At 31.9% G+C, this 22,128-nt stretch overlaps 1 pseudogene; it reads right to left on the bottom strand.

Annotated features, from left to right (window-relative positions):
* LOC132755986 (sodium/glucose cotransporter 4-like) overlaps nucleotides 1-19,903 on the bottom strand; it is a 28,929-nt pseudogene extending 9,026 nt beyond the window's left edge.
* Nucleotides 19,904-22,128: the final 2,225 nt, after the last annotated feature.

Consider the following 22,128-nt stretch of genomic DNA (forward strand, 5'->3'; position numbering starts at 1 on the left):
AAAAAATATTAAAAATCACTAAAATCCTTTATAAATTTCTTATTTTTTTTTTGGAAGATTTTGATATATTATTGACAATTCAGCAGATTTTTTAAAAAAAAATTAACATGTAACTCTACTCTTGAAGAGCAGAAAAATCAAGATTTACTTATGACAACAGAAAACGTACGAATTCCCCTTGAAAACAACCGCCCTCTCTTAAACTACCTAACCAATGAACTCGAGTAATATGCACTGTGCGCAAAATTCACCTTAACTCCTTCCAGCCAGCAAAAACATCTGGGATCAGATGCGACAACAGAACAAAAAACTCACTGTTTAATTACCCCTACGAACTCTACCTCTGGCTACACTTTTCCATTATATATTACGCCACCTGCTCTCGTGCTGGGCAACTAACTATCCTGCTCCGCGCCAGCAGAAAAACATCGACCACCCAACTCCACCAGCAAAAGCAACCGCAAGAATAGTTATTACCTCCGCGAACTCACGACCTCGTGCTACCCATTTTCAATTAATATTAGCACAAGTTTTCTGTCTGGGAAAATTAACTATTGCACCCTGCGCCACGCAGCAACACACCGACTCACAAAACGAACACACACCAGCGACATCCGTTTTCTTAACTTACCTTCCACACCTCTCACTTAAGATAATTTGTTTTATACATAAGCGCATGTCTTTCATGGGAAATAACTATTGCATGGCAACAGAAAAAGTGGAAAAGAATGGAAACTGAAGAATAGTTTTATTACCTAGAACTTACTTGTGCTATTTTTTATTATATATTAGCACATGTCTGTGCTGGGAAATAACTATTACATTGCAGCAGAAAAAATTGAAAAGGATGGAAACTGAAGTACAATTGTTTTATTACCTAGAACTTACTTGTGCTAATTTTCATTATATATTAGCACATGTCTGTGCTGGGAAATAATTATTGCATGGCAACAAAAAAGATGAAAAGGATGGAAACTGAAGAATTCTTTTATTACCTAGAACTTACTTGTGCTATTTTTTATTATATAATAGCACATGTCTGTGCTGGGAAATAACTATTACATGGCAACAAAAAAGATGAAAAGTATGGAAACTGAAGAATTCTTTTATTACCTAGAACTTACTTGTGCTAATTTTTATTATTTATTAGCACATGTCTGTGGTTGGAAATAACTATTACATTGCAGCAGAAAAAGTTGAAAAGGATGTAAATTGAAGTACAATTGTTTTATTACCTAGAACTTACTTGTGCTAATTTTCATTATATAATAGCACATGTCTGTGCTGGGAAATAACTATAATTGCATTGCAGCAGAAAAAGCTGAAAAGGATGGAAACTGAAGAATAGTTTTATTGCCTAGAACTTACTTGTGCTAATTTTCAATACATATTAGCACATGTCTGTGCTGGGAAATAATTATTGCATGGCAACAAAAAAGATGAAAAGGATGGAAATTGAAGAATTCTTTTATTGCCTAGAACTTACTTGTGCTAATTTTCAATATATACTAGCACATGTCTGTGCTGGGAAATAAATATTGCATGGCAACAAAAAAGATGAAAAGGATGGAAACTGAAGAATTCTTTTATTACTTAGAACTTACTTGTGCTATTTTTTATTATATAATAGCACATGTCTGTGCTGGGAAATAACTATTGCATGGCAGCAGAAAAATTTGAAAAGGATGGAAACTGAAGAATTCTTTTATTACCTAGAACTTACTTGTGCTAATTTTCATTACATATTAGCACATGTCTTTGCCGGGAAATAACTATTGCATGACAACAGAAAAAGTTGAAAAGGATGTAAACTGAAGTACAATTGTTTTATTTCCTAGAACTTACTTGTGCTAATTTTCATTATATATTAGCACATGTCTGTGCTGGGAAATAATTATTGCATGACAACAGAAAAGGATGTTAACTGAAGTACAATTGTTTTTATTTCCTAGAACTTACTTGTGCTATTTTTCATTATATATTAGCACATGTCTGTGCTGGGAAATAATTATTGCATGACAACAGAAAAGGATGTTTACTGAAGTACAATTGTTTTATTACCTAGAACTGACTTGTGCTAATTTTCATTATATAATAGCACATGTCTGTGCTGGGAAATAATTATTGCATGGCAGCAGAAATTTTTTAAAAGGATGGAAACTGAAGAATTCTTTTATTACCTAGAACTTACTTGTGCTAAATTTCATCATATATTAGCACATGTCTTTGCCGGGAAATAACTATTGCATGACAACAGAAAAAGCTGAAAAGGATGAAAACTGAAAAAGAATAGTTTTATTACTTAGAACTTACTTGTGCTAATTTTCATTATATAATAGTACATGTCTGTGCTGGGAAATAACTATTACATTGCAGCAGAAAAAGTTGTAAAGGATGTAAACTGAAGTACAATTGTTTTATTACCTAGAAATTACTTGTGCTAATTTTCAATATATATTAGCACATGTCTGTGCTGGGAAAAAACTATTGCATGACAACAGAAAAAGCTGAAAAGGATGGAAACTGAAGAATAGTTTTATTACTTAGAACTTACTTGTGCTAATTTCATTATATATTAGCACATGTCTGTGCTGGGAAATAACTATTACATTGCAGCAGAAAAAGTTGAAAAGGATGGGAAGTAACTATTGCATGGCAACAAAAAAGCTGAAAAGGATGGAAATTGAAGAATTCTTTTATTGCCTAGAACTTACTTGTGCTAATTTTCAATATATATTAGCACATGTCTTTGCTGGGAAGGGAAATAATTATTGCATGGCAACAAAAAAGATGAAAAGGATGGAAACTGAAGAATTCTTTTATTACTTAGAACTTACTTGTGCTATTTCTTATTATATAATAACACATGTCTGTGCTGGGAAATAACTATTGCATGGCAGCAGAAAAATTTAAAAAGGATGGAAACTGAAGAATTCTTTTATTACCTAGAATTTACTTGTGCTAATTTTCATTATATATTAGCACATGTCTTTGCCGAGAAATAACTATTGCATGACAACAGAAAAAGTTGGAAAGGATGTAAACTGAAGTTCAATTGTTTTATTTCCTAGAACTTACTTGTGCTAATTTTCATTATATATTGGCACATGTCTGTGCTGGGAAATAATTATTGCATGGCAGCAGAAATTTTTTAAAAGGATGGAAACTGAAGAATTCTTTTATTACCTAGAACTTACTTGTGCTAAATTTCATCATATATTAGCACATGTCTTTGCTGGGAAATAACTATTTCATGACAACAGAAAAAGTTGAAAAGGATGTAAACTGAAGTACAATAGTTTTATTACCTAGAACTTACTTGTGCTAATTTTCATTATATAATAGCACATGTCTGTGCTGGGAAATAACTATTGCATGGCAGCAGAAAAATTTGAAAAGGATGGAAACTGAAGAATTCTTTTATTACCTAGAACTTACTAGTGCTAATTTTCATTATTTATTAGCACATGTCTTTGCCAGGAAATAACTATTTCATGGCAGCAGAAAAAGTTGAAAAGGATGTAAACTGAAGTACAATTGTTTTATTACCTAGAACTTACTTGTGCTAATTTTCATTATATATTAGCACATGTCTGTGCAGGGAAATAACTATTTCATGGCAACGGAAAAATTTGAAAAGGATGGAAACTGAAGAAGAATAATTTTATTACCGAGATTTTACTTGTGCTAATTTTCATTATATATTAGAACATGTCTGTGCTGGAAAATAACTATTGCATGGCAGCAGAAGAATTTGAAAAGGATAGAAACTGAAGAAGAATAATTTTATTACCGAGATTTTACTTGTGCTAATTTTCATTATATATTAGAACATGTCTGTGCTGGAAAATAACTATTGCATGGCAGCAAAAACATTTGAAAAGGATGGAAACTGAAGAAGAATAATTTTATTACCTAGAATTTACTTGTGCTAATTTTCATTATATATTAGCACATGTCTGTGCTGGGAAATAACTATTGCATGACAACAGAAAAAGTTGAAAAGGTTGGAAACTGAAGAAGAATAGTTTTATTACCTAGAACTTACTTGTGCTAATTTTCATTATATATTAGCACATGTCTGTGCTGGGAAATAACTATTGCATGTCAGCAGAAATATTTGAAAAGGATGGAAACTGAAGAATAGTTTTAGTACCTAGAACTTACTTGTGCTAATTTTTATTACATATTAGCACATGTCTGTGCTAGGAAATAACCATTTCATGGCAGCAGAAAAAGTTGAAAAGGATGGACACTAAAGAAGAATACTTTTATTACCTAGAACTAACTTGTGCTTATTTTCATTATATATTAGCACATGTCTGTGCTGGAAAATAACTATTGCATGTCAGCAGAAAAATTTGAAAATGATGAAAACTGAAGAAGAATAGTTTTATTACCTAGAACTTACTTGTGCTAACTTTCTTTATATATAAGCACATGTCTGTGCTGGGAAATAACTATTGCATGACAGCAAAACATTTGAAAAGGATGGAAACTGAAAAAGAATAGTTTTATTACCTAGAACTTACTTGTGCTAATTTTCATTATATATTAGCACATGTCTGTGCTGGGAAATAACTATTGCATGATAACAAAACATTTGAAAAGAATGGACATTAAAGAAGAATAGTTTTATTACCTAGACCTTTCTTGCTATTTTTCATTATATATTAGCACATGTCTGTGCTGGGAGTTAACAATTGCATGGCAGCAGAAACATTCGAAAATAATGGAAAATGAAGAAGAATAGTTTTATTACCTAGCACTTACTTGTGATAATTTTCTTTATATATTAGCACATGTCTGTGCTGGGAAATAACTATTGCATGGCAGCAGAAAAAATTGAAAAGGATGGAAACAGAAGAAGAATAGTTTTATTACCTAGAACTTACTTGTGTTATTTTTTTTATTATATATAAGCACATGTCTGTGGTGGGAAATAACTATTTCATGACAGCAAAAACATTTGAAAATAATGGAAAATGAAGAAAATAGTTTTATTACCTAGAACTTACTTGTTGCTAATTTTCTATATATATTAGCACATGTCTGTGCTGGGAAATAACTATTGCATGACAGCAACAACATTTGAAAAGGATGGAACACTAAAGAAGAATGGTTTTATTACCTAGAAACTTACTTGTGCTAATTTTTCATTATATATTAGCACATGTCTGTGCTGGGAAATAACTATTGCATGTCAGCAGAAAGAAACATTTGAAAAGGATGGAAACTGAAGAAGAATAGTTTTATTACCTATAACTTACTTGTGGTAATTTTCTATATATATTAGCACATGTCTGTGCTGGGAAATAACTATTGCATGGCAGCAGAAAAAATTGAAAAGGATGGAAACTGAAGAAGAATAGTTTTATTACCTAGAACTTATTTTTGCTAATTTTCATTATATATTAGCACATGTCTGTGCTGGGAAATAACTATTTCATGACAGCAAAAACATTTGAAAATAATGGAAAATGAAGAAGAATAGTTTTATTACCTAGAACTTACTTGTGCTAATTTTCTATATATATTAGCACATGTCTGTGCTGGGAAATAACTATTGCATGACAGCAAAAACATTTGAAAAGGATGGACACTAAAAGAAGAATGGTTTTATTACCTAGAACTTACTTGTGCTAATTTTCATTATATATTAGCACATGTCTGTGCTGGGAAATAACTATTGCATGGCAGCAAAAACATTTGAAAAGGATGGAAACTGAAGAAGAATCGTTTTATTACCTAGCACTTACTTGCGGTAATTTTCATCATATATTAGCACATGTCTGTGCTGGGAAATAACTATTGCATGATAACAAAAACATTTGAAAAGGATGGACACTAAAGAAGAATAGTTTTATTACCTAGCACTTACTTGTGCTAATTTTCATTATATATTAGCACATGTCTGTGCTGGGAAATAACTATTTCATGACAGCAAAAACATTCGAAAATAAGGGAAAATGAAGAAGAATAATTTTATTACCTAGAACTTACTTGTGCTATTTCTTATTATATAATAACACATGTCTGTGCTGGGAAATAACTATTGCATGTCAGCAGAAACATTTGAAAAGGATGGAAAATGAAGAAGAATAGTTTTATTACCTAGCACTTACTTGTGATAATTTTCTTTATATATTAGCACATGTCTGTGCTGGGAAATAACTATTGCATGGCAGCAGAAAAAATTGAAAAGGATGGAAACAGAAGAAGAATAGTTTTATTACCTAGAACTTACTTGTGTTATTTTTTTTATTATATATAAGCACATGTCTGTGGTGGGAAATAACTATTTCATGACAGCAAAAACATTTGAAAATAATGGAAAATGAAGAAGAATAGTTTTATTACCTAGAACTTACTTGTGCTAATTTTCTATATATATTAGCACATGTCTGTGCTGGGAAATAACTATTGCATGACAGCAACAACATTTGAAAAGGATGGACACTAAAGAAGAATGGTTTTATTACCTAGAACTTACTTGTGCTAATTTTCATTATATATTAGCACATGTCTGTGCTGGGAAATAACTATTGCATGTCAGCAGAAACATTTGAAAAGGATGGAAACTGAAGAAGAATAGTTTTATTACCTATAACTTACTTGTGGTAATTTTCTATATATATTAGCACATGTCTGTGCTGGGAAATAACTATTGCATGGCAGCAGAAAAAATTGAAAAGGATGGAAACTGAAGAAGAATAGTTTTATTACCTAGAACTTATTTTTGCTAATTTTCATTATATATTAGCACATGTCTGTGCTGGGAAATAACTATTTCATGACAGCAAAAACATTTGAAAATAATGGAAAATGAAGAAGAATAGTTTTATTACCTAGAACTTACTTGTGCTAATTTTCTATATATATTAGCACATGTCTGTGCTGGGAAATAACTATTGCATGACAGCAAAAACATTTGAAAAGGATGGACACTAAAGAAGAATGGTTTTATTACCTAGAACTTACTTGTGCTAATTTTCATTATATATTAGCACATGTCTGTGCTGGGAAATAACTATTTCATGACAGCAAAAACATTCGAAAATAAGGGAAAATGAAGAAGAATAATTTTATTACCTAGAACTTACTTGTGCTAATTTTCATTATATATTAGCACATGTCTGTGCTGGGAAATAACTATTGCATGGCAGCAGAAAAAATTGAAAAGGATGGAAACTGAAGAAGAATAGTTTTATTACCTAGAACTTACTTGTGTTATTTTTTTTATTATATATAAGCACATGTCTGTGCTGGGAAATAACTATTGCATGTCAGCAGAAACATTTGAAAAGGATGGAAAATGAAGAAGAATAGTTTTATTACCTAGCACTTACTTGTGATAATTTTCTTTATATATTAGCACATGTCTGTGCTGGGAAATAACTATTGCATGGCAGCAGAAAAAATTGAAAAGGATGGAAACAGAAGAAGAATAGTTTTATTACCTAGAACTTACTTGTGTTATTTTTTTTATTATATATAAGCACATGTCTGTGCTGGGAAATAACTATTTCATGACAGCAAAAACATTTGAAAATAATGGAAAATGAAGAAGAATAGTTTTATTACCTAGAACTTACTTGTGCTAATTTTCTATATATATTAGCACATGTCTGTGCTGGGAAATAACTATTGCATGACAGCAAAAACATTTGAAAAGGATGGACACTAAAGAAGAATGGTTTTATTACCTAGAACTTACTTGTGCTAATTTTCATTATATATTAGCACATGTCTGTGCTGGGAAATAACTATTGCATGTCAGCAGAAACATTTGAAAAGGATGGAAACTGAAGAAGAATAGTTTTATTACCTAGAACTTACTTGTGCTAATTTTCTTTATATATTAGCACATGTCTGTGCTGGGAAATAACTATTGCATGACAGCAAAAACATTTGAAAAGGATGGACACTAAAGAAGAATAGTTTTATTACCTAGAACTTACTTGTGCTAATTTTCATTATATATTAGCACATGTCTGTGCTGGGAAATAACTATTGCATGATAACAAAAACATTTGAAAAGTATGGACACTAAAGAAGAATTGTTTTATTACCTAGAACTTACTTGTGCTAATTTTCATTATATATTAGCACATGTCTGTGCTGGGAAATAACTATTGCATGACAGCAGAAACATTTGAAAAGGATGGAAACTGAAGAAGAATAGTTTTATTACCTAGAACTTACTTGTGGTAATTTTCATCATATATTAGCACATGTCTGTGCTGGGAAATGACTATTGCATGGCAGCAAAAACATTTGAAAAGGATGGAAACTGAAGAAGAATCGTTTTATTACCTAGCACTTACTTGTGGTAATTTTCATCATATATTAGCACATGTCTGTGCTGGGAAATAACTATTGCATGACAGCAAAAACATTTGAAAAGGATGGACACTAAAGAAGAATAGTTTTATTACCTACAACTTACTTGTGCTAATTTTCATTATATATTAGCACATGTCTGTGCTGGGAAATAACTATTTCATGACAGCAAAAACATTCGAAAATAAGGGAAAATGAAGAAGAATAATTTTATTACCTAGAACTTACTTGTGCTAATTTTCATTATATATTAGCACATGTCTGTGCTGGGAAATAACTATTGCATGACAGCAGAAAAATTTGAAAAGGATGGAAACTGAAGAAGAATAGTTTTATTACCTAGAACTTATTTGTGCTAATTTTCATTATATATTAGCACATGTCTGTGCTGGGAAATAACTATTGCATGGCAGCAGAAAAATTTGAAAAGGATGGGAACAGAAGAATAGTTTTATTACCTAGAACTTACTTGTGCTAATTTTCATTACATATTAGCACATGTCTGTGCTTGGAAATAACTATTGCGTGGCAGCAGAAAAATTTGAAAAGGATGGACACTAAAAAAGAATAGTTTTATTACCTAGAACTAACTTGTGCTAATTTTTATTATATATTAGCACATGTCTGTGCTGGGAAATGACTATTGCATGGCAGCAAAAACATTTGAAAAGGATGGAAACTGAAGAAGAATAGTTTTATTACCTAGAACATACTTGTGCTAATTTTTCAATATATATTAGCACATGTCTGTGCTGGGTTATAACTATTGCATGACAGCAGAAAAATTTGAAAAGGATGGACACTAAAAAAGAATAGTTTTATTACCTAGAACTAACTTGTGCTAATTTTCATTATATATTTGCACATGTCTGTGCTGGGAAATAATTATTGTATGGCAGCAGAACAATTTGAAAAAGAATGGAAACAGAAGAATAGTTTTATTACCTAGAACTTACTTGTGCTAATTTTCATTATATATTAGCACATGTCTGTGCTGGGAAATAATTATTGTATGGCAGCAGAAAAATTTGAAAAGGATGGAAACAGAAGAATAGTTTTATTACCTAGAACTTACTTATGGTAATTTTCATTATATATTAGCACATGTCTGTGCTGGGAAATAATTATTGTATGACAGCAAAATCATTTGAAAAGGATGGAAACTGAAAAAGAATAGTTTTATTACCTAGAACTTATTTGTGCTAATTTTCATTATATATTAGCACATGTATGTGCTGGGAAAAAACTTTTGCATGGCAACAGGAAAATTTGAAAATGATGGAAACTGAAGAAGAATAATTTTATTACCTAGAACTTACTTATGGTCATTTTTATTATATATTAGCACATGTCTGTGCTGGGAAATAACTATTTCATGGCAACAGAAAAATTTGAAAAGGATGGAAACTGAAGAAGAATAATTTTATTACCTAGAACTTACTTGTGCTAATTTTCATTATATATTAGCACATGTCTGTGCTGGGAAATAACTATTGCATGGCAACAGAAAAATTTGAAAAGGATGGAAACTGAAGAAGAATAGTTTTATTACCTAGAACTTACTTGTGCTAATTTTCATTATATATTAGCACATGTCTGTGCTGGGAAATAACTATTGCATGGCAGCAGAAAAATTTGAAAAGGATGGAAACTGAAGAAGAATAGTTTTATTACCTAGAACTTACTTGTGCTAATTTTCATTATATATTAGCACATGTCTGTGCTGGGAAATAACTATTGCATGACAGCAAAAACATTTGAAAAGGATGGAAACTGAAGAAGAATAGTTTTATTACCTAGAACTTACTTGTGCTAATTTTCATTATATATTAGCACATGTCTGTGCTGGGAAATAACTATTGCATGGCAGCAGAAAAATTTGAAAAGGATGGAAACTGAAGAAGAATAGTTTTATTACCTAGAACTTACTTGTGCTAATTTTCATTATATATTAGAACATGTCTGTGCTGGAAAATAACTATTGCATGTCAGCAGAAAAATTTGAAAATGATGGAAACTGAAGAATAAAAGTTTTATTACCTAGAACTGTTGAAGTGAACATTTGAGCCAAGTTTGAAGAAAATCTTTTAATTAGTGTAGGACTTACAGAGCGGACACGACACACTGTCTAATATTTGATTATTCAATTGTGACCTTGACCTTGAGTTGACACACGGGCAACATGGGTTCTGCACATCCCCTTGTGGAGGTGAACATTTGAGAAAATCCTTCAATTGGTATAGGATTTATAGAGCGGACACGAAAATGGAGACCGACGGACCGACCGACGCGACAAAGCGAATCCATTACAGCCCCCCCCCCTCTCATTTTGTGGTTGGGGTATAATAATTCAATAAGTTAACACAAGATCTTCTGGAAATTAAATTAAATTTAATAAGTATAGATTCTACTTTAGATACGTATGGCTGTAAGAGCTCAATTTTAGTCCATTTAAAATGAACGCGTTGGAAGTGAGAATGGATATGTTCTAATTCTTTCGTATTACGACAGACTGGTGGGGGATATGTCAAATTCATCAATTTCCAAATTTATCTTCATTAATTCATCTTCATTAATTCATGTTTTGAACTTCACTATTTCAACCTCACGAATTCACTGAATTCGAGTTCAATTTTCACAAATTCACGATTTCAACGTCATTAATTCAACATTTGAACTATACGATTTCAAATTGACGAATTCAAGATGTTGAAATCGTAAATTCACGAAGTTGAAATCGTGAAATTCAAAATAAGAATTTATGAAGTTAACTTCCTGAAATAGAAAACATGAATTCATGAATTTGAAGTCGTGAATTCGTGATGTTGAAATTATCTTGATTTGATGAACTTAAAATTTTGAATCAGATAAATCAAAAAGTTGAATCTTTCGTATATTATACCCAGTATTTACTTACTCAGGATAGATAGAATAACAGATCCGATTAACATTATTCCTGTCTGAAATGTATCAGTGTAAATAACAGCAGCCAGTCCACCTGTATTAAGGTTAAAATGACTTTAAAATTATACTTTAAAGAAACAACAACAACAACAATAATATCATCATCGTCATCATCATCATCATTATCATCATCATCGTCATAATCATCATCATCATCATCACCATCATCATCGTCGTCATTATCATCATCGTCGTCATTATCATCATCATCATTATCATCATCATCGTCATAATCATCATCATCATCATCATCATCATCATCGTCGTCATTATCATCATTAGCATCATCATCGTCATCATAATCATCATCATCATTATTATTATCATTTTTACTAATATTATTACTATTATTTATTACCATTATAATTACCATTATTATAATTTTCATCACCATCATCATCATCATCATCATCATCATTATTATTATTATTATCATCATCATCATTATTATCATCATCACAATTATTATTATTATTATTGTTATTACCATTATTATTACCATTATTACTATTTTTTCTTATTATCATCATCATCATCATCATCATCATCATCATCATCATTTTTATTATCATTTTGTAAATCGCTTCAACTAAAAGATATTACCTAGGATTGTAAATATTCCAGTGACTACAAGCAAAACTGCCACAGACAGGTACATGTTCCAACCCATTGACAACTGTATAAATAATGCGCCTGCAAATATGCTCACCTGAAAATAATCAAATTTTAAAGAAATTCGCGTTTTCGTCTTCGTCCCTTCAAGTTAACATAATTGCAAAAATTGTATTCTTGCACTATTCTTAGCCCAAGTTGAGTGAAAAACGTTGCATTGCTTTTTCATTTTGGGTCATTTTTTCCCAATAAGAATAATTTTATTCTAGTAAAATGGAATGAGTGAATGATCTGATATTTTGCACAGACGTTATTGGTCTAAACCTTCATCAAATACTCGTAGAACATTAATCTCGTAAAATTATTTCAACCTACATCAAGCTAATAAACCTCAGTTTTTAGTCCTTTAAATTAGGATTTTTAGCCTCAGTGGAGAACCTTTTAAATGTAGTAAAGACAAGTAAAACCAAGCGTTTAAAGGCCCATTATGCCAAATGAATTATTTTATTTTCATTTTTCAAAAGGTTTTTTTTATCTTTGGTGTCCTGTTATATTTTCCAAAAAGTTACTTATTGGCCAATTACATGAACCATCTTTTGTTTCTATTGCGTTTTGCCAATTAGTCAAAAAATCAAAATACTACTTTGTTTACATTTTCTACTTTTATGATAAATAATTTCACATCCCATGTATTTCTTTCGGGTTGTAAGAATCTAACACATCTAACATGCGGTAAAACCATTAATTGTATCATAGTTTGGGGCCCTTTCTGTTAAATACTATGTCAGAGTTAAGTCGTATACATATACTTCACAGTGCGTCAACTGGAGTGCAGGTATTATCCAGATCATAGCTATTGATTAGCTCATTTTGTCTGGGGTTTACATATTGTGACGGCAGAGAAAGGGATAGCGATACATATATCATATTTAGATGATAGTTCATTGGTTATTTCTTTCTGGGAAGGGGGGTATATTGTGACATCAGGGAAGGAATGTGTTTTAATATTTGCATATGATACAAAAGAGAAAGAACATCAAAACACTCGACAGTCCGATTTATACTCGGGAGGTACGCCTGCACATTAGATATCCTCGTTTTTTGATGCTCTTTCTATTACATAAACTTTATAATACAAATATTTTTCCTCTTTAAATCATGAAAAATTAATTCGTTTTTTTTTTTGGGCATAATGTGCCTTTAAAATAAGAATAAATGGAAAAACGTACGGCTAACTTGGTTACTATATACAAAATCACGGCGAGGACGCTGAGATAAATTCGTATTCTCTGACCACCAAATCTTTTAGTCATGTACTCTGGCATTGTATACACCTAAAATATGATTTTTGTTTTTGAAATAATACATGTATTGAAGTCTTATTCTTGGTTATTTTTAAGAAAATAAAATTAATTTTAGTTTCACATGGTTGTATCGATATCCATCCGTATGTAAGATGGAGCATTATATTTGCAATGTGTTCAAGATTTTCTGCAATTTTACGAATTTAGCCCCACTTTCATTTTTCGAGTCCAAAAAATCAAAAACATATTGTACTCCTTCTATCCTCGTTTTCATTTTCCGTATCCAAAGTATCCACATCGAATCCATACTTACTCCATCTATCCTCGTTTGCATTAGTCGGGTTGCGAGAAAGTCATATCTAAGCCATTTTGTACCCGAAAAAAAAACTGTCGCCATTCATTATGCTCGTCCGAGTTATCTTCCACACATTGATTTGACGCTTTTTGAAATTCTATAAAAATCAAGCGCCTAATCACTGTGATTTGATATCGTCTGCGACGAACGATTTTTTAACAGTATCAAAATTGGCATTCGTTTTTTTTTATTCAAAAAGTACATGAAATTTCCTAAGAAAATTCAGACTCACCCCAGCAGCAACATAGACAGGCACAAATATCCACGCTAGAACAACCAATAGTGGCATCGCCTTTTATAAAATAATGCATATTAAACGGTAAATAGTTCTGAAATATTGCTTTTACTCTATATGTTTATAGTAATGGCAGATCGCTGCAGCGATGACAGAAATTCAAAATTTACTGATAACATGTACCAAAGGTCAGTTATAAATTTGGTTGGTAATTCTATATTACGCAGAAAATGCCAATTTAAATGCTATAGACGTCATGTCCATTGTCTTGAGAAACTATTATCGGAGATTTTGACTCACCATTTTGTTGTTTCCCCATTTCAAAAAAAAAATTTGAGCGGTTTAAAAATTATAGCTTCGACAAAGTCCATGACAATTGTTGAATTATCTTTTTTCAAAATACCACACGTTTGAAATAAATAGAGGAATTTCGTGATATACACATAGACAATTATTAGGGCCAAGAATGCAAAATATCAACAACGTGCGTCATAACTTGACCAAACTATTCCAGTCGAAGTGAAAATGCTGCCGTTGTAGGCAAAATAAAATACATTTTAGAGGCTGCCGTTGATAGAAACGATCTGACAGTGTCTAACATTATAACAGAAAATCAGGATTATTCTTTTACAACTTTACTTTTGTTATTCGTATCGCCTCTTTATCCACAATTGAACTATCATTTTTTAAAGTTTTTTCTCATGACAAAACGCAACTGGAAACGAAATGAATTGACCAGTATAGAGCCAAGTCAGGTTCTGTATTGTTGACCAGCTAACGTTTTCAATTTCTACCAAAGGCTTGATATTTAATTTCCGGATTGATATGGGTATTTCCAAAATGAAAGCTATAAAATGCCATTTTAAAACCTTAGCAGATTAAGGATTTGCTTGTCTTACCAGTGTCAGTACTGTTAACTGTTAAACTTTATTTTATTTTTGTTTTCTTGCAGCCCATCATATTTATACTTTTCTTTTACATGTATAATAATAAATCGGGTATTGAGAGTAAAGCGCGATTTGGCAAACATACCCCCAGGTTGTTATTTGCAAACAAAGTGTGAAATTATATTTCCCACATTTAATGCATATATAAAACGTTTTTGAAACGTTGTTGCTTTGCAGAAATCAATTTATTCTGTTATATACTCAGAATGAAAAGAAGAAAACACGGTACAATCAAAATTTTCCTAGAAGTTAAATATGATTTTTTCAAAAATGTCATAGCGAATTTAAAAAGGAGGAAAACTGAAACCCACTTGGTTTGCATAACTAGCGTGTATATATACCAGATCAATATATAACCGTGAAAATTAGCCTTCTTGTAACACCCCAGTTACACAGAGACATCGGTGATTGATCGGTAGTTTTTTTATCCAAATTATGGAGTGAACCGATGACAACGTATTTAACACCGATATCACCTATTGGTCACCTGTTTTCAACCTATCAACTGCTATTGGGGAAAGATAAGTTTCATCGGTGAAAAATTACCGATTGGGATTTTTAAACACGTTTAAAATTATCGATCGTTGAAAATATTTTAAAAATAACCGACGGCAACCTATATCACGAGATATGCAAGCTCTTAATCACCGATATCGCCGATCGGACAAAGATAACCAAATATGAATCACCGGCCATATCTGACTAGCTGTCAAACACCGATTAATCAGCGTTACGCCCGATTTAGCTCCGATTTACAAACGATAAAAACCAAAAGTATTTCAGCATTTAATCATCGACCCATTCCCGTTTGAGTTTGCTTTCTGTCACCGATGGCCGTTTATTACACAGAAAACCAGAAATAAAATCACGCATGACAACCGATCATAACAGCGAGTAAATTTAAAATTAAAAGGCCGATTAGGGACCGACTGTCTGTGTAACTGGGCCATAAAGGAGGAATTGACAATTTTTGTGTCTGCCCTTTGATAGGCGGACAGCTATTTGTCCCTTTCTCGTATGAGAAGGGGAATCCTGTGATGCGTGTATGTGGTCGCACGGTCACTTTCTTTCCAACATTTCCTCGATGCGTGTATGTGGTCGCACGGTCAACTATCTATCAAAATTACAATATTTTAAAAGTATTTTGGTACAAACAATCTGGTGCTTTAACTTAATGATACATTAAAAATCTAACTCTTAATAAAGAAAAAAAAAACAGACTTTTTAATTAAGAGTTGTAAGAAGTGCAGAAATAAAATACATACATACAGTCTTAATTAGGACTTTTTAAGTAGCTTTTTAAACTTTAATTAGGAAAAATAAAATCATTGTTTTGAATCAGAACACCCAATTAGGCTTTTTATCTCCTACATATGACTTCAAAAGTCCTTTATAGGCTTTTTATCTCCTAAGTATGAATTAAAACTGTCGTATGTAGGAGTTAAAAATTTCTACATTCTTTTAAACTCCTAATTAGATTTTTTATCACCTACGTATGAGTAATAATGACCTACGTAGCTGTTTCAAATTCCTTATTAGACTTTATCTCCTTCGTATAAGTTAAACTCTCCTAAATAGGAGATAAAAGGGCCTAATATTAGTGTTATAAACTCCCAAATAGGCTTTTTTTTATCTCCCATATAGGAGTTAAAAAGTCCTACGTATAAGTTTAAACTCCTAATTTGGCTTTTGTTTCTCCTACGTAAGAGTTATAAACTCCTAATCATGTTTCATATTTTTATATATTACATTTTGAATTTGTACCTGGACGCTTCCGTTTAAAAGTCCTTCGTAAGATTTCAAAACTCCGAATTAGACTTTTATTATCTTCTATGTATGACTTTAAAAGTCCTACATATGAGTTAAAAAGCCCTGCGTAGGAATTTAAAAGTCCTGCGTAGGAGTTTTCAACTCTAAATCAGCTTTTGTATCGTTAAGTACTACGTAGGAGTTTTATTAGTTTTGTTTTATCATGTAAGTGGGGGTTTAAAAGTCGTACATAGGAGTTTAAACTCCTTCTTATTAGGTTTTATATTTTTAAAGAACATTATGAATTGGCAACAGGACGCTTCCGAAGTAAAAGCATAAATATCTTCTTTAACAGAAGTTAACATTTAATATATATAGAATGGTAACATTTAAAATAAAGAAATAGTTGTCTTCTAACTGCAAATGTCATGAAACCTTCAATGTGCCTATCATGAAACGCGGCGTATAATTCCCAAGTCAAATAATACGTGTGACCATAAAAAATAATAAGTGAAATTAAATGAATTTGAGTTTTGAAAGGGGGTCAAAAGTTAAGAAGCCAGCTTATAACAAACAAACTGCCCAAATGCAGTAACAGCGACCCTTTAATAGTAATTTTGCGACTTTCTGGATTTAATGATGCGGGAAGACATCAGGTTCCCTATCATAGCATAATTTCAGGCACTGGCTGGTACCCGAGTAGAACCATCGATATAGCTAGAAGGTTTCCTCACTTAAAATAATTCAAAGTACGAGTATCTACCGGATTCAAACAAACAGCAGTAAGGTGGCCAGTGGTATGAAGTCAAACACTTAACAACTTGACCATGGACGTTTTTTACGAGGGCAAATCGGTCACGTTCATACTTAAATACCGATTTTTTTGGACATTTTATCATAACGCGCTTGAGAAAAAGTGGCAACCGGTGGTACGACGTGGATACGCTATTGACGCTATAATAACGTGCATACTTTGTGCGGATATCATATACAAATGTAATTTGCGGGTCATTCGAGTAAAATGCACAGGACCTCGTTAAAATTTTTCGATGTTGCTCAATTAGTTCTGTCAGTCCAGGACATACGGTAAAAGTTTCTTCTGTGAATATTTCACCCACAAAAACACACTTCACTTGCTGTTCTTTATGTCCTTAAAGAATAGCTTGAATTCGATTAAATATTTCCCTAGGCGAAGGTGCTGACGTAATACCATTTTCTCCCTAATTTAAAATAATAGTATGAGCTTCATTCGCATGTCTGCATCCATTCGATGCGTTCTTAAACCACGCTAATATGCACGAAGAAATTTCACATTTCAGGGTACGTGCATTTTCTTTGTTCTTTTGCAGAACTTCATAAGCCTGTTCACATAACTATCGCCAAAAATTACAAACTAAGTCATGTTACTATATGGTATTTGACAAGAGAGTGATTCTTTGTTAGAATGTTGCCTTTTTCAGAGCGTTTTTGTTATCATCGGCAGCCTCGAAAATACTGTCTACAACGGTCGGTCTCGTCGACTGGGCAGTTTGTATGTCTGTAACATTCTAATGAAAAGAGACATTATATGTGGCAAATATGACCATGAATAATGAGTGTGTATGTTTATAACTCGAAAACTCTCTATTTATTTCAAACTTGAGACATTTTGATCAAAAGAAAAACAACAAATTTTCACGGAATTCCAGCAGCTGATATTAATGCACCGTTAAAACATTTTATGAAATGGGGACATTTCTCCAAAATTGCCTAATAGTATCCGCAGTCAATAGATATCTTCAGCTAGACATATCAAGCAAATATTTCCTTTTGGATGTTATTAAGATAACATTAGGTGTATTACATCAAACCAACAATTGACGTTACTCAGAAAATCTGCGCATAATTTAAGAATAAATTTTGGAGGTTTGGTACTAATAATTAAACGAACATCATTTTTAGTATTTATAGTATGACGTATTCCATACAACATTTTACCATTATAAAACTACAAAATTAATAATAATGATATGCTTACAAGCCATTCATATAGAACTATGGCGTACCCACTTGCCGCCCCTGTCCCAGCAAGGCCTACAAAATGCTCACTGCCTATATTACTTGAAAACAATGACGCACCAACCTATTAACAATATAATATGAGCCGCGTCACGACAAAACCAACATAGTGGGTTTGCGACCAGCATGGATCCAGACCAGCCTGCGCATCCGCGCAGTCTGGTCAGGATCCATGCTGTTCGCTATCAGTTTCTCTACTTGTTATAGGGTTTGTAAGCAAACAGCATGGATCCTGATCAGACTGCGCGGATGCGCAGGCTGGTCTGGATCCATGCTGGTCGCAAACCCACTATGTTGGTTTTGTCGTGACGCGGCTCATATAAAGTTTTGATCAATCCTACGTCATGCACTGCAACGTAAAGTTCAGACTTTATTTCGTAACCCTATGTTAAAGATTGAATATTGGATACTGTTAAACACGTTTATTTCGCAAATTCGAGATCTTTGTCTTAAGCAGATTTGTTCATTTATTTGCGTTTTTTTATTTACAAAGACTAAAATTCTTTAAAAAGAAAAAAACTTCAAATTTTTTGTACTAACATTTTGGTGAGGTTATTTTATTCGAGTAAGGATTTTTCTACGACATTTTTTTAGTTTGCAAGGCTTGAAATCGCGAATATTAGCAGAAATTAAAACGTCATCAATACAACATGTTTTACATTTTTTATCAGTGCAAGGTAAAAGGTGTTGCTGTGTCAATAACTGTCAAGAAAACAAAGAATTGTGCGATTTTTACTTATTTTTCATGATTTGTTTTATCAATACTTCTAAAGGATCTAAAATATTTGAAATATAATTTTAGGGACTGGCCCCGATCAAAATAACATAGAGAATGCATTCTTTGTTTATTTTTCATTTTTATTTTTCTTATTGTTGTTGTTGTAGAAGAAGTTGTTGTTATTTATTTAGAAAAAAAAATGTTTACCGGTATCCATGACATTGAGCGTCCTGCAAGGAAATAACCTCGGACAGTCCCTCGATTCGGACGACACAAACTCTGTTTTAACGAAAAAAGTAAATGAAATGATTTTTTTTTGACAATGAAATAGAATTATTATAATAAAAGTACATAAATCAGGAACTTGTATTTCATTGAGGTTCTGGTGCCTACGGATTAGCTGGGGGAAAAAAACTAAAAAAAAAAAATTCTTAATTCCGAAGTTAGTCTATTGAATCTTTATTCGAAAAATTATTTTTAATTAAAATGTACGAATGTTATTTTTTTTAGTTTCATGTTTGCAAAGTAACTTACCCAAATTCCCACTAGCAACACTAGAACAAAATAAACAACAACAACTGAAATATCTCCCCAATGAGTAATCCGCCGTGACTCCATATTCAACTAATAATTTGATGCAATATTCCTGAATATATATTTTGTCTTTATAAAAGACTGTTGTATACTATTAAATGGAAGATTGATTTATATCATAGTAATCCTACATATAATTTTCACAAATGACCGTTGTGTTGTTTATATATGTAGATAAAACACCTTAAGGGTTAAGTCGTTGCACTGAACAAGAAATATAGGACATAAGATAACGCTTATAAGACAAAGATGGTCGCAACTACTATCTGCTATCAAACACATGAAATGACCTTTCGCATTTTTTTCTCCCACCACGTTTCGTGTAATGACATAATTATAATGAATTAGGAAATGTTTTGACGTTTTTTTCTACCGGCACAGTAAACGATTTTCACTTTTTCGTATGCGCGTGCGGTTTATCCAAAAAGTCTGGCTAAATGAAAGAATGGTAACGAAACGCTTTTGAATATGTTATCCATAATTTAATTTACATGCATGCATGATTCTGGAAAGGACGGCTTCTTTATTAACCATTTTTTAATGAAACCGTTGAGCTCACATGCATCACTTTTACATGTACCGTATTATAATATATAGGACAACGGTGGCCTAGTGGTTAAGGTGTCTGCCTCTCTACCCATGGATCATGGATTTGAGCCCTAATCGGGACACGACCATGTTTCTTTATATGAAATCAGTACTGATTGGGGTTACAGGAAGCGGATTCGAAAGTGATTATTATAAGTTGAATGAACTTGTTTCGCAAACGAGCTTAAATAACTATGGTTAAACCAAACCATGATACATACATGTGTACGATAGAAATTAATATGGTCAAATTAATTCATAAAAATATAAAATGGTACCACTTTTCAATTTCTGACATAGTTCAACCCGGCATGATTAGAGGATTGTTTCAGGATGTTTATCTCCCCTTATTTGATTTGTTTTGGGATACATTGTAATAGGACAAACAACTACCAATAAGGTTAGCCGAACCCTAAAGAAACTCCGCTAAGCTCGAAAAGTCTAAAGCATAAAAATTTGAATTTTTTACAGAGATCAGACGGGACAGTTATTATAATAGACATGCAACAATCAAGAAATATACTGAGAAATAGATGGAAAATCGTATTTGTGTGGAAGCCCGTTAGAGTCAAAATGTGGCTACGCTTTTCACTTTTGGCAATTTTCTACAATTAAAATGATTATTTTTAAAAAAGAAATATCAAATGATCAGAAATTTTGCACATTAGTTATTGGTCTAAACCTTCATTAAATAGAATATTATTCTCGAAAAAATTATTTTCCAGTCCCGTCCTGTCAAAAAACGTCAGTGGAGTCCCTTTAATAGGATAAAATTCATTGCATTACATCTAAACCGGTAAGTAGATTGCTCGATTCTAGTGCCTGATGCAAAGTAGTTATAAGGTTGTTATTTTGTTCTGGTTCTTTGAGATCAATAAGATAAATAAGATAAAAAATTTAGTATCAAGAAACTAATATCATTCATCCGGTGCTAGGGGGCCAGAGAGATGTCGCATTCTTCTATCCCAAATCAGCTAGTCTATTTTTATTTGCATTTTGTCTTCTCTGCTCGAGGAATCATGATTTATAAATTCAATTTAGTTCTAAGACCAGTCATCCTATATCACGTATTAAAGAGATCACATACATACCAGACTAGACGTTAGAGCCGTTACAAGTCAGATGGACAAAATGTTGCAATAGCAAATACTCGTGGACAGGTGGAAGGTAATGTTTGTAAATATGCCCACGCTTTGAGACTTGCATGTAGCCTTTACTGGAATTAGGTCACATGATCACAAAAAATAAAGGATCAGGATCATGATCAGGATCAAATTTGAATATTTCAAATTCTCCATTTTTGTATCCTGATAGATTAAATATTAAATATTAACTTGATAAAATTAGATTTGAAATAGCATATTTAAGAAATTTTATAATAATAATAATAATAATAATAATAATAATAATAATAATAATAATAATAATGACAATAATAATAATAATAATAATAATAATAATAATAATAATAATAATAATAATAAAAATAATAATAATAATAATAATAATAATAACAATGATAATAATAATTATGATGATAATGATAATAATAATTAAAATCATTATTATTTGCAAAATATAGTCATTTCACATTTGGTGCAAATATTGATCCTGATCCTAAAATAAATCCTATTTTTGATCGATTTATGCGTGTATTTTTT

Source organism: Ruditapes philippinarum, unplaced genomic scaffold (genome assembly GCF_026571515.1).
Source record: "Ruditapes philippinarum isolate M1 unplaced genomic scaffold, ASM2657151v2 ctg4226_1_1_1_1, whole genome shotgun sequence".
Lineage (NCBI taxonomy): Eukaryota > Metazoa > Mollusca > Bivalvia > Venerida > Veneridae > Ruditapes > Ruditapes philippinarum.